The sequence below is a fragment of the Molossus molossus genome, unplaced genomic scaffold, assembly GCF_014108415.1.
Source record: "Molossus molossus isolate mMolMol1 unplaced genomic scaffold, mMolMol1.p scaffold_m16_p_7, whole genome shotgun sequence".
In the NCBI taxonomy this organism is placed as follows: domain Eukaryota; kingdom Metazoa; phylum Chordata; class Mammalia; order Chiroptera; family Molossidae; genus Molossus; species Molossus molossus.
In genome coordinates this window covers 92939944-92952932 of record NW_023425401.1, presented here as the reverse complement: position 1 = coordinate 92952932, position 12989 = coordinate 92939944, and the positions used below count along the sequence as shown (strand labels likewise).

Below are 12989 nucleotides of genomic sequence, written 5' to 3'. Positions count from 1 at the left end.
ATTTGGGTACAGCCAGAGCCCTTGTGACCTTCTTCTGTATATGCTGATTGTATCCTTTGTCACCAAACCTCCTCAAATGCTGGTAGGCTCCCCAGGGCGTCTGTGGCTCCCGCCTGGCTGAAGCATCCTCTTTGGTGCAGTTGATCGCGGACAGGCTGGTGGGGGCAGACCTCTGACATTCAGGGCATGCTCCGAAAGGCGCATCGGCAGCCTCCACAGAGCAGGCTGTGAGTCTAGAACGTCTGAGACCCAGACTCGGCTGTGTCCAGGCGCTTCAGAAACATGCCTGGCCACTGTTTGTAATAGCAAACGTTACAAACAACCCAATGGCCCCACAGCGGCCCCGGAATAAACGGTGATGCATTTACGCACTGCAGTACTATGCAGCTGTTAAAAAAATAAAAGAAATGAAGGCTTTTTCTTTTTTTTTATCCTCACCCCAGGATATTTTTCCATTTTTTGTACAGATAGAGTGGGAGGGAGAGAGAGGAAGGGAGAGAGAGAGAGAAACATCGACGTGAAGGGACACATCGAGTGGCTGCCACCCGCACGACCAACCAGGGCCGGGGACAAACTGCAACCAAAGTACGTGCCCTTAGCGGGAACCGAACCCGGGTCTCTCCAGACCGCAGGCCGACGCTCTAACCGCTGAGCCAACCTGGCCAGGGCAAATGAAGACTTTTTCTACCTAATTCTATGGAGTAACCTCCCAGCTATATTCAATAAAATGTAAAACATTTTACAGGTAGGGCAGAAATGGATGCTAGATTTATTTGATGTACTTTGTTTTGGCTCTGGAACTGCGTAAATGTTTTACAAAACTATAAGGCAAAATTAAACGTAAATATTTTGTAATAGTAAAATATATGAAACAACTAAAATATCAGTCAGTAGGGGGGCTGGTGAAATAACTTTTGCTACGTTCATGAAATGAATTCTACAGTTTTACTAAAGGAGTTTGGCTTTTAGGTACGTCTATGAAATGCTACTGTGCTGCACAATGGACAGAGTACACTGCAGAACATATTTGTAATAGCAAACGTAATATATGTATATTTGCCTTCATTTAAAAAAATTCTGGAAGGATAATAAGATACTAATAAAAGTAGCTGGAAAGAGGAAAGTGGAGAAGATAGCACTTAGGTGGGAAGATTTTTCATTGAGTATCTTTTTTATCCTCACCTGAGGACATTTTTCCATTTTTTGTTCAGATAGAGTGGGAGGGAGAGGAAGAGAGAGAGAAAGAAACATCGACGTGAAAGGGACACATCGAGTGGCTGCCTCCCGCACGGCCCTGACCCAACCAGGGCGGGGGACAAACTGCAGCTGAGGAACGTGCCCTTAGCGGGAACCGAAACCGGGTCGCTCTGGACCGCAGGCCGAGGCTCTAACCGCTGAGCCAAACCGGCCAGGGCTCATTGAGTATCTTTTGATTTGTTGTTGTTGTTGTTGTTAATACTCACCCTGTGATATTTTTCCATTTATTTATTTATTTTTTTTTTTCCATTTTTTGTTCAGATAGAGCTGGAGGGAGAGAGAGGAAGAGAGAGAGAGAGAAACATCGACGTGAAGGGACACATCGAGTGGCTGCCACCCGCACGACCAACCAGGGCCGGGGACAAACTGCAACCGAGGTACATGCCCTTAGCGGGAACCGAACCCGGGTCTCTCTGTACTGCAGGCTGGCGCTCCAACCACTGAGCCAAACCGGCCAGGGCCCATTGATTTATTTTTTTAAGATAGACTGAAAGGGAGAAAGGGAGAGAGAAAGAAACATCTATGTGAGAAAGACACATCGATTGGGCCAGGGACCTTGACCTGGGAATCGAACCTGCGGCTCTTTGGTCCGAGGATCCAATGCTCTAACCACTGAGCAACGGGCTCACTGAGTATTTTTTAAATGTTATCTTAGGTTTTGACCATGTAAATGTATTATTTATTTAAAAATAAAAATTAATTACAACATGATTTAAAAATGAAATATTTTTTAAAATCCTAAAATTTAAAAGTGGAATAAGACAAAGAAATTCTTTCATCTATCTAGTTAAAGGCATAGACCCACCGAGAGAAACTCCAGTAAGTGAATCTGAAACAGTAATTTGACTATATTCCCAATAGAACACACTCTAGAGCTAAAATAACTGAAAATACTTAAATATTTTTAGCCACCATGCTGGTGGTGGAGGTTGGTTTTGCTCTTCGGAGCAGTTGTGCGTGGATTGTGAAGCGAATCAAGCAAGCGATTACGTCAGTGTCCTTGAGAACTGACATCTGAGAACCATGCTGTTGCCACCAGCTGGAACATGCCCCCCACGAGCCAAGTGGGGGTCGTGGAGGAGCCCCCTCTCTCCAGCAGGCACCCTCTGGCATCGTGCTGAAAATGTATCCTTCACACTGCATGGTGACTGCATGAGACAGGAGTGTCTGCGTGTCGTTTGCTCCAATCCGCAGGATCGCAGGGCTGGTTTCGAAGGGTGGGCTGTGAGCAGAGAAGTCACTGGGTCATCTCAGAGACCTGCCCGAGGGCACGGTCCTAGAGATGGAAGGGCTGGAAGATGTTGGGGTTGACGCAGGGCCGGGGAGGCCGCAGGTCAGAGCGAGTTGTACTGTTCGTGGAAGGGGGAGCGCGGAGGGGGAGCGGGCATGGACTTATATAACGTGCTGGCTTCGAGGTTCCCGTGAGACAGACAGGTGGAGGCGTCCACGAGGCCACTGGGGCCAGATCTGACGCTGGGATGGAGATCTGCCGGGACAAACAGATTTAGCTGAGTACAGTCTGTGGGTGGTAGTGGAAGTCGGGGCTGTGGGTGACATCCCAGAACACCAACTGTATTTATTTTGTGAGACCGCCGTATGTAGCAAACGCCCACAACTGGATGGTTGAAGACAACAGAAATGCATTCTCGTAGTTTGGGGGCTAGAAGTCTGGAATCCAGCAGACAGGGATGCTCCCCCCAGACTCCGGGAGAGACTATTCCATGCCTCCCCTGGCGCTAGGGCGAGGGTCTGCTCCCAGACTTCACGGGGTCCATAGTCTAAAAACGTCTAGAAGGCTTTCCCTCAGCAAGGAGGGCAGCCAGAACTTGCAGGGTCTGGACTCCAGCTCCCTGCCCTCCCTCCTGCCCCTCCCCCACCCATTCCCTGCCCGCCTTACTCTGCACCAGCACCGCCAGCTTTCAGAAGCTTCCCAGGCTGGAACCACCTTCCTTGACCGAACAGAACCCTGACTTTCCAAGAGCAGGCAGCCAGGAGGGCGGGCCCAGCTGGCCTTGGCCCCGGCGAGCCTCTGATTGCCCCTTTCCCCAGCCTCTCCCTCTGGTGGCTGCTGACTCGGCCTTGGCCCCTGCTGAGCTGAGCTCCCTGTTACTCTGGCCCCAGGACCACGTTCTTCACTGCACAGCCAAGACCCACTAGAACATTCAATACAGACTTTGCTAAACCATGAAGAAATAAACCCAAGGAGTAAAAGTAGCACCAAACAAAGTAGAGCCCGGCTCAGTGGTTGAGCGTTGACCCATGCACCAAGAGGTTGCCGGTTCGATTCCCAGTCAGGGCACATGCCCACGTTGTGGGCCCAATCCCCAGCGGGGGGCATGCAGGAGGCGGCAGATTGATGTTTCTATCTCTCTCTCCCTTCCTCTCTCTCTAAAATCAATAAAGGAAAAAAAAAGTTTTTGATCAATAAAGAAAAAAATTTTTTTTTCTTTTGGTATGTGCCCTTAGCGGGATCTGAACCTGGGACTCTCTGGTTCACAGGCCGACTCTCCAACCACTGAGCCAAACCGACCAGGGCAAATTTTTTTTAGTGTTTAAAAAAACCCAAAATGGTAGAAATGTCCACTCCCACCTTCTCTCTTCCCCTAGTGGGTCCCTCTGCAGTCCTGTGGCATCAGCAGTCCAGCCCCGCAGGGTGACTCCTGGTCTCAGGGTTCTTGCCTGTTTCTTCTCCATACAGTATGGTGTAGTGAGCTGAATGGTGGCCCCCCAAAAAGATACGGCCACATCCTAACCACAGGACCTGTGAATGTTACCTTATTTGGAAACAGGTTCTTGTAGATGTAATCAAGTTAAGGATTTGAGGCAAGGAGATCATCCTGGATTATCTGGGTGGGCACTAAATCCAGTGACAAGTGTCCTTACAAGAGACACACAGAGGAGACACACAGCAGGGGAGGAGGCAGTGTGATGACAGAGGCAGAGACTGCAGTGACCGTGTACACCAGTCACGGCATGCCCAGGACTGCTGGCAGCCCCCACAAGCCGCACTCCCAGGTGCCCGTCCACACGGGGCCAGGCAGATGCACGCCTGCGCCTCCACTGAGCTGGTCTGGGGCAGTACCAAGGGAGAGGCGCCCACGGCCAGTCTGCTTTCCTCTTAGCTGGAGGCCGGGGTGCGGGAGGGAGCGGCGGGGAAGGATGGTGCCAGACAGCCTGCGCGAAGCCCAGCAGACTACTGTCCGGAACGGCTCCCAGGCTCTTCTCTCACAAAAGCAGATGATAGCAGTGCCCACCTTGAGGACAGTGTCTGGGGATCAAATAGGCTATTGACATGAGCTTTCAGCAGACATACTAAGTGGTCACTAGGCAGCAACTCTCAAGCACTTCTGGGAGATGGAGGGGATGATGTGGCCAACAGGGAAAGCACCTCTGCAGGGACAGGCACCCTAGGGTGACAGAGGCGAATTTGGGAGAGGGCTCTGAGAGGCACTAGGAAAGTAGGAGTTCAGGTCCTGAAAGCAGAGATGCCTCTTGAAGGAGAAATATCTCAGTGACTCTCACTACTCAGGTCATGGGGGGCATCATGCAGATTAGTGGGTGCCCTAGGCAGGAAGGCCCCCTTGTTCAATTCTGATTCCCCAGGTCTGGGGTGCATTTCCAAATAATTGTAAGGAGGAGATCCCTCATCCCTCCTCATGTTCAAGATGCCTGTCATCAGGAAGTTCTGCTTGGTGTCTTTCCTGAGGCCCTCATGCTGTAGCCTGGCACATAGATGGCCCCGTGTTGGGCTGAGAGACAGGCAGAGGGTCCTTGGGAAAAAACACATATGAAGATTGGAGGCCCCTGTTCAGCTCCATGGTGACAACTACATGAACCCTCCGCTTTGGAGGGTGGGCGGGTGGGGAGGCACCCAGCTGCCACCTGGAGGAGCTAGGGCCAATCTTAGAGCTCTATTTTCAGCCTCTATCAACTTCAAAAGCAATTTCCTTTATTGCTGGCGCCATTGGCTAGAACCCTGGATGAACAAATTAATGCTGGAAGCAGGTGGGCACAGTTAATACGTGCAGGCTTTCTGTGCTCTCAGTGGTAAACAAAGATAACCCGATCTCTAAACAGTCATTTCCAGGCTCCCCCGGTCCTACCCACCGCCTCTCCTCGGCTCCCTGGATGACAGGCTTGCTGTTGGGAAGACCCCAGGGCCTTTCGCTGCTTGACTCTGTCCAGACTCAGGGCGGTCGGAACCGCAGCTTCCAGGGCCAAGGGGCCCCACTCACCCCGGGGCCCCACTCACCCCGCCCCGCGGGCAGGATCCTTCCCGCCGTCCTCCAGCCCCTCACCCGCTCCGGCCTCACTGCCCCACAAGCCGCAGGCCCGGTCGTACTGCAGTTGCTGTGATTACCTGCGATACCCGGGCCTCTGGGCCAGGCTGGCGGAGGCAGACAGCGGCGCCGGGGCACCCAGCCCTGACTCCCCCGGGGCACCCAGCCCTGACTCCCCCGCCCCCGCCGGGCCGGGCTGCTCCTGCGTCCTGCTGGGCCTGAGCCGGCGGAGCTCCTGCTGTGCGCAGGCTCCTGAGGCGGCATATCCCTTACCCCAACCCCCCAAACCCCAGTCTCCCCGCTCCCAGAGCCCTCACCTGCCCGTGGCTCTGAGGGCAGGACGCTGTCATAACTCAGCAGGCCCTTCCAGGGGGCCGTGCGGAGCCCCTCATGGGGCCCCCCCGAAGCATCGAGGCTGAACACATGGGGTCCTAGAGCACAGCACCAGGCCTGGAAGTCAGAACACCAGTTCCCAGGGGTTTGAACACGTTCTGCATTTATGCTGAATGCCTCGCACCCTCGGGCTCGCTCCTCCCGCAACAGCCGGCAAGGAGGCAGGGCCCTGCTGTCCCGCTGGCTGCAGGGCGGGACACAGGTGGTACAAGCTGACAGGCTCTGAATGGTCCCCCCACTAGACCCCTCGCCTCACTTGACCCCGCACAGCCCCTTGAGGTGGGTACTCTTGTTTCTCCTCATGTGTAGGCCAGGAAATGGGTACCAGCCAGGACATGGGCTAGTTTGAACTCAAGTCTTCTGAGTCCTGAGCCTGTGCTTGCCCTGGTGACCAGTGCCGTGCTGCCTGGCCTTCAGACTCACGGCTAGTCACTGAAGGAACCAGATATGAACCAGATGTGTCTGGCTTGGGACACTCAGTCACGCACCTTTGACCTCTCTCAGCCCTGACCCTGTATGGCGCTCCGGAAGGCTTCTTTCCACAAAGCCCTGGGTGCCCCCTCTGCCGGTGCCCACAGCCAGCCTCTTCCGGGACATCCGCTCCAGGTCCCTGGGTTTTCTAGCCTCCTCTCTGCCCTCTGCTCCAGTGTGTCCCCCACCTGTCATCACCACGGTGCTCTCTGTACGCCAAGGCCCCACAGGGGAAGTCCCAGCCTCCGAGACCCACCGCAGCCTTATTTCCCAGGCCTCCTGCCAGACAAGCCAGGCTCCCACCAAACCGGGCCGCGGATCCCAGGCCCCGGGAAGGAGGGGCCTCCCTCAGGCTCTGGGGAACGGGTCTGGCCCAGATCTGCAGGAGGGAGAAAGCTCTTCCTGCTGGGAGTCAGGGAAGGCTCCCAGGAGGAAGAAGCAACTTCTAAGCCAGGTGCACAAGGAGTGGGTGAGGAGGCATTGGGGCAGAAGAGTTGGCATGAGCACGACTGAGCAAGAAGTCTGGGCCTGGGGTCCTTTGGCAGGGTAGGCAGTCCGTCAGAGTAGCCCCTCAGAACACGGGAGGGCACTGCCCATCCCTGAACACTTCAGGAGGGGCCTGGAAGCCCTGGGATGGCAGATGGGAAGGGGGGGACTAGGGGAGCGGTACCAACAGCCTTCCTGCAGGTGGAAGTTCCAAAGCACCTGAAGGGCGACGGATGGGGGGGGGGGGGGCGTCTGCTCCGTCTTGGAGTTTCTAACCTGCCGTTACTTTGGCGAAGTCACTCCTGTCACTCAGTGTCAGTGTACTCATCTGTAATATAGGACAACAGGGGTGGGAGCTAATGAAACCAGTAGTCACGGCTCTCTCTCTCTCTATATATATATTTTGGCATTTGAGGCTGAAAATGTTTCCTTAAAGATATTTTTTTGGAAGCCTAAAGAACAGTGGATAAAAATGGAGCTGTGGCTCAGTGGTTGAGCGTCAACCCATACACCAAGAGGTCACTGGTTCGATTCCCAGTCAGGGCACATGCCCAGGTTGTGGGCCCGATCCCCAGTGGGGGCATGCAGGAGGCGGCCAATTGATGTTCTCTCTCATCAATGTTTCTATCTCTCTCTCTCCCTGACCCTTCCTCTCTCTCTAAAATCAATAAAGAAAAAGAATTAAAAATAAAATGGAATTGTGCAAATCGATGTGGGGACTGGGGAGCCCAGGGCCGACCAGCCTCCTCCCTCATGTCTGCCCAGCAAGGCAGTATGACAACCACTGCATTTGGTATCTGTCGTAACAGCTGACTCTGCAATCCTGACCAAACGCATGATGGTCTCCTGACCCCAACTGCCCATCTCCAGCTCAGGATGGCCCCTCGCGGGTGCTGCTAGCCTTGGGAGGGGGACACATGCCCTGAACCCCTGTCCTGAAAGAGAAGAAAGAGCCACCTCTCAGGGAAGCCACATGGCCCCAGGTCCTCAACCATCAATATTGAATCATCTGATTTCTGTGCACCCAGGGCCCTGGAGTCTGGAGCAGGTGAGGGAGCCAGCCCGCCAGGGACTGAGAAAGCAAGTAGGACTCAGCACTTCTCACCTCTGGAGGCATCCTTAGCCTCCAGCTTGTTGGCCCTTATGACAGCGAGTGTGTGTGTGTGCCTGTGTGTGGCTTTGGGGATATGCACCAATAATGTCTTAAATTTGCACAACCTTTGACCTACAGATACCACATATAAGAACATAGCCTTAAAAAATAAGCATTTGGTTGATAGCAGGAAACTGGAAACCATCCAAATATCCTTAAGATAAGCTTGAGCCCTGGCTGGTTTGGCTCAGTGGTTGGAGCATCGGCCTGTGGTCCAGAGAGACCCGGGTTCGGTTCCCGCTAAGGGCACGTACCTCGGTTGCAGTTTGTCCCCGGCCCTGGTTGGGTCATGCGTGTGGCAACCACTCAATGTGTCCCTTTCACATTGATGTTTCTCTCTCTCTCTCTCTCTCCCTCCCACTCTATCTGAACAAAAAATGGAAAAGTGTCCTAGGGTGAAGATAAAAAAAAAAGTGGTCTCTCTTTTCATTAAAACAAAATACACAGACGACAAGGCTAGAGCAGCCTGCAGCGGGTGCCTGTCAGCAGTCTGCAGGGTCTGTGATGTCCGCTCTGTCTTCACTGTCTGCAGTTCTAGTGTTTACTTCTGTGATGAGGGGGAAGGGCACCAAACATTAATTTTAAAATGAGAGAAGAAGGAAAAATAAAAATCCGAAGCACCCAAACAAATTCTGCCGGGAGGTAGACCCAGGACAGGAAGGCGTGAGGCGTCCTGGCTCCTCCGCCGCTCCCTCCCCTCCCTTCCCGGGCTTCTCTGTCCCTCAGGTAGTGTGACCGCCAGTGAGGAGGGGCTCCATCTCCGGGGCTGGGCTCAGGCCGCACAGCAAGCCCCCCAGGCTCAGGACAGTCTTCTCAGCTCCCAGTGCTCCCAGGAGCTGGGGTGGGTGTGCAGGGCCCTCTGAGTCTGCCAGGCCTTCCCCCCATTTGGTTAGTTATCATGTGATAAGAAACTGGAGATGCCTCCCGGCCTGCAGGGACAGAGAAGGGACATGTACCAAGGGTCTCCCGTTTCCGTGCCCTGTGCTCAGAGCTCTACACAGATTACTGAAGTTAAACCGAACATTCCCATGAGGTAGATATACTTATGCCCCCATCTTACAGAGGAGGAAACTGAGGCTCACAGACGCTAGGAAGCTTCTTTAAGGCAACGTTAGCCAGGAAAGCCAGCAGCCACTCCTAGCTGCTGGTGGGACTCAGCTCAGCCTCCAGCTTGTCCCAATCATCTCAGTCCTTTTCCTGGGGCTTGAAGGCGGGGGAAGGACTCTTGCTGCTGCTCAGCTGAGACCCTGGGTGACACTGGTATGGGAGGCCCCCTGCTCCGAGGTCCTGGCAGCCCTGCCGCAGGCACGTGGGGCCTGGGGTCCTGACCCTGCGCAGGCGGTTCCTGCTGCCTTCCCCTCACCTGCCCCAGAACAAACAGTGTTTACCCCTTTAGGGCACATCCCAGCTGCCCTTTGAATGGTCCTCATCCTGTCCAGTCCGGGGTGAAGAAGGGTCTCCCAAGAGGCTGGGGTGGGAGGGACTGTGGCCTGGAGCCTCAGGCTTGTGTTCCTCCCTCACAGGAAGCAGGGCCCGATCCCTTCTGCTCCCCTTGCCCTCAGAGGTCTCACCTTCCTTGCTGTGAGGCTGTCCCCTTGGGGTGGGTCTGAGTCCTCAGGTGTCCAGTGTCACCTGTAAGCAGCTGGGTATGCAGGAGGGAGGCTGAGGAGGGACTGTCCAAGACAGACAATGAAGGACAGGAGGGCAAGAGCAGGCAATAGAAAACTTCACAGAGACCCAAGGGAAGGACACAAGATGCCCACTGGGCCCGGGAAATAATGCCAGCCAGCTGCAGGGCCTGGGGATGGGGTAGGGGATGAGACTCAGGTAGGGTTGGCAGATTTGGCAAATAAAAATATATGATTTCCAGCCCTGGTCGGTTTGGCTCAGTGATTAGATCGTCAGCCGGTAGACGGGAGAGTCCTGGGTTCGGTTCCTGCTAAGGGCGTGTACCTCGGTTGCAGTTTGTCCCTGGCCCCGGTTGGTCGTGTGGGTGGCAACCACTCGATGTGTCTCTCTCACATTGATGTTTCTCTCTCTCTCTCTTCCCCCTCTCTCCCTCCTGCTCTGAGGACAAATGCAAAAATGTCCTCGGGTGAGGATAAAAAATATAGATACAGATACAGATACAGATATAGATATAGATGATTTCCAGTCAAATTTCAATTTCCAGTACACAAAGAATACTTTTAGTATAAGTATGTCCTATGCAATATTTGGGATATACTTATAGTAAAACATAATTCATTGTTACCTAAAATTCCAATCTGACGGGCATCCTGTTTTGTTTTGTTTTTTTTTTCTTTATTGATGCTGGAGAGAAAGGGAGAGAGAGAGATAGAAACATTGATGAGAGAGAACATCGATTGGCTGCCTCCTGCATGCTCCTCGCTGGGGATCAGGCCCACAAGCTGGGCATGTGTCCTGACTGGAATCAAACCAGCAACCTCTTGGTGCATGGGTTGACACTCAAACACTGAGCCACACCGGCCGGGCTGTGTTTTATCTGGTAACCCTAGACCTACGCTTTCCTCAGCTGTGCAGACCACTCAAGGCTCCTAATTGCAGCCTGCGGCCACAGACGTCCATCTTCGCCCGGCCAGAAGGGGCCCTTCAGTCATGGGGCATTCTCAAATCTTGTCTTCATGTACATCCAGGGCCAGGGTAGGGACATGCTGACCCGACAGCGCTCTTCCCTCAAGTGTCAGCTCAGAATTAGAAGCAGCTCTGCCCTGATCTGTTCTGTTCAGTATTCCCAGAAACTGCCAAGGACATTGGGTGGCTGAGAGGCTGACCTGTGGGTTCCTCAAGTGGTAGGTGGCAGCAGGTGGTCTGGTACAAGTGCCCAGAGCATGCACAACCTCTGCAAAGGGTGTCCAGGGGCCAGGCTTGGAGGGTTCGACCAGGGAAATACACTGCCCACCCCAGGCAGTCCCTTGGAACACCATAGAATGCCCTGACTGGAAGGGAGTTCAGACTCTGCTTTATAGATGAGTGTCCTGAGGCTCAGAGCCTCAGGGTCCAGAATCAGGCCCCGTGGCCCCTGGGGCAGCGCTCTCCTGTGGTGTTCAGGGCCACCTCGCCACCATGGCCTCTGACCATGACATGTTACTGCCCCAAGGGGGTCCAGCATTTTCTACTCAGCAAAGTTCTCTTCCCTTCTTTGTCTCTCTGGAAGTGCGCAGCCACTCCAGACGCAGGCGGAACCAGCAGCAATGCCCCGTTTTTCCAATGCAGAAACTGAGGCACGCACAAGAGACTAGCCCAAGGTCTGCAGAGAGATGGTGGTAGAGCTCCAGCCAGAATCAGAACTGTCTTGTCTGGAGAATGAGGAACCCCAGGACAATGTGTTGCTAATTCTTTGGCCGGTCTGGGTGGAGACCCAGAGAAGGTACCTAGCTTCTGCAGCCAGAAACTCAAGTTCATGGCACGCTCAGATAATGAGGTGTTTTCTGTATTTGCATTCAGCACCCCTGTCCAGTCTTGGTAGATCCCAATTCATGCTGGAAGGGATTCTGCAAATTTTGAAAGATAAGAGAGGTGCCTGCAGCACCCTCGCTGGCAAGCTATGCCCTCAGCCCGCCCTCTGCAAGGCCTTTGGGCTGGCCTTGTTGCTCAGGGCTCTGAATCCCCCACATTGGCTTGAGTGGATGACTTCTGAATCTCCCCTGCACCTCAGTTTCCCCACCTGTGAAGTGGGTGGAAATACTCTGTCATCTCAGGCTCCATTGGCCCCAGAGTGATGCCCTGTTTGATTACCAAGTGGATTAAAAGTCTTGTGCACTTGATACAAGTAATTCTATCCTGTACATGGATAGTTTCGTTGAAAAGCAGCCTCAGGTGGCCTCTCACCAGCCTCCCGCCCCTTCCCGCACGCCCCCATGGAATGGGCTGTGAAGGAAAGAGAAAGGTGATAGGCTCCTCCCGGCGCCCCGAGATATCGCTGGTGCTGTTCTTTCTGGCTGAGGGCTCCAAGGAAGACCCAGCAGGGCTGACTGCCTAGGCTGGGCCCCTGTTGCTGCCCCTTCCTCCAGCGAGAAGGGGTCTCTGCTGAAAGGGGTTATAATAGCCCAGACAATGGGCTTCAGACCAGAGGGCCCAGGTTCCTGCAGAGAACATGGAGCTCTTCAGGTGCCCAAGCACCTGGCCTTGGTGTCCCACCGCAAACCCAATTCACTCTGGGCACCTTTTCTGCAACTGTGCCTCCTGATGAAAGAGAATCCCACATAATACAAGCTCGGATCTGGCCTCTGGCCAAGACCTGATCCCCTCATGTCCCCTGGACATTCAGGTGGAGGAAAAGTGGGAGCTGCGAAGCCACCGTAGTCTGCTCCTCGGAATGCAAGTAGGAAGGGCTCACTGGGCCCTGAGGTCAGGCGTGGGTAGGAGCTGAGGCACCCTGCTACGTTAGCTGGTGGTCCGTGTGCTTCTGTCCCCTCCTTCTGTGTGCATCTTGCTGTTCTTTGTCAGTGAACACCTCTTTTGCAGAGGGTCTTTGGGGCCTAAATAAACAAACAAGTATATAACGGAAATGTGTCCCGTGGTTTTCAGGAGGTTGGACATTAATGGAGTAGCATTACCATCCCCACAACTATCACCTCTCCCTCCCCAGGGGTGAGGGAACCAGAATGCTGATACTCAAGCCTCTGGTGGCCTTGGCAGCCGAAGCCACAGGCTGCAAATGGCTGCCGAGTGTAGCCCAGGCCTGCGCAGGCTGGACCGCCTGAGGCTGGCCTGTTTGGTTTCAAAGCCGATAGAAAGTGTTGTGGAGCCCACACCCCAGAGCAGAGCGATGCTCTCCAAGATTGGGCTGGTGCTGATTTGGAGACACAGCTCTAGAGAAGAGTTTGAAATGGACAGTTTTATGACCAGCATCTGTCTTGTCTTCACTGGCACAGTTTGCCAGATGGGGCCAAGGCCTGCCTAGATCTCGGGCTCCCTCCCTGCCA

General features: G+C 54.0%; 1 long non-coding RNA gene across 1 annotated transcript; it reads right to left on the bottom strand.

Moving 5' to 3' along the window:
• Window positions 1-2087: 2087 nt before the first annotated feature.
• LOC118620264 lies at window positions 2088-4007 on the bottom strand. The gene is made up of 2 exons (XR_004957393.1): window positions 3848-4007; window positions 2088-2743 (listed from the first exon to the last, which is right to left on the bottom strand). It is a non-coding gene; the product is annotated as an uncharacterized LOC118620264 (long non-coding RNA).
• Window positions 4008-12989: the final 8982 nt, after the last annotated feature.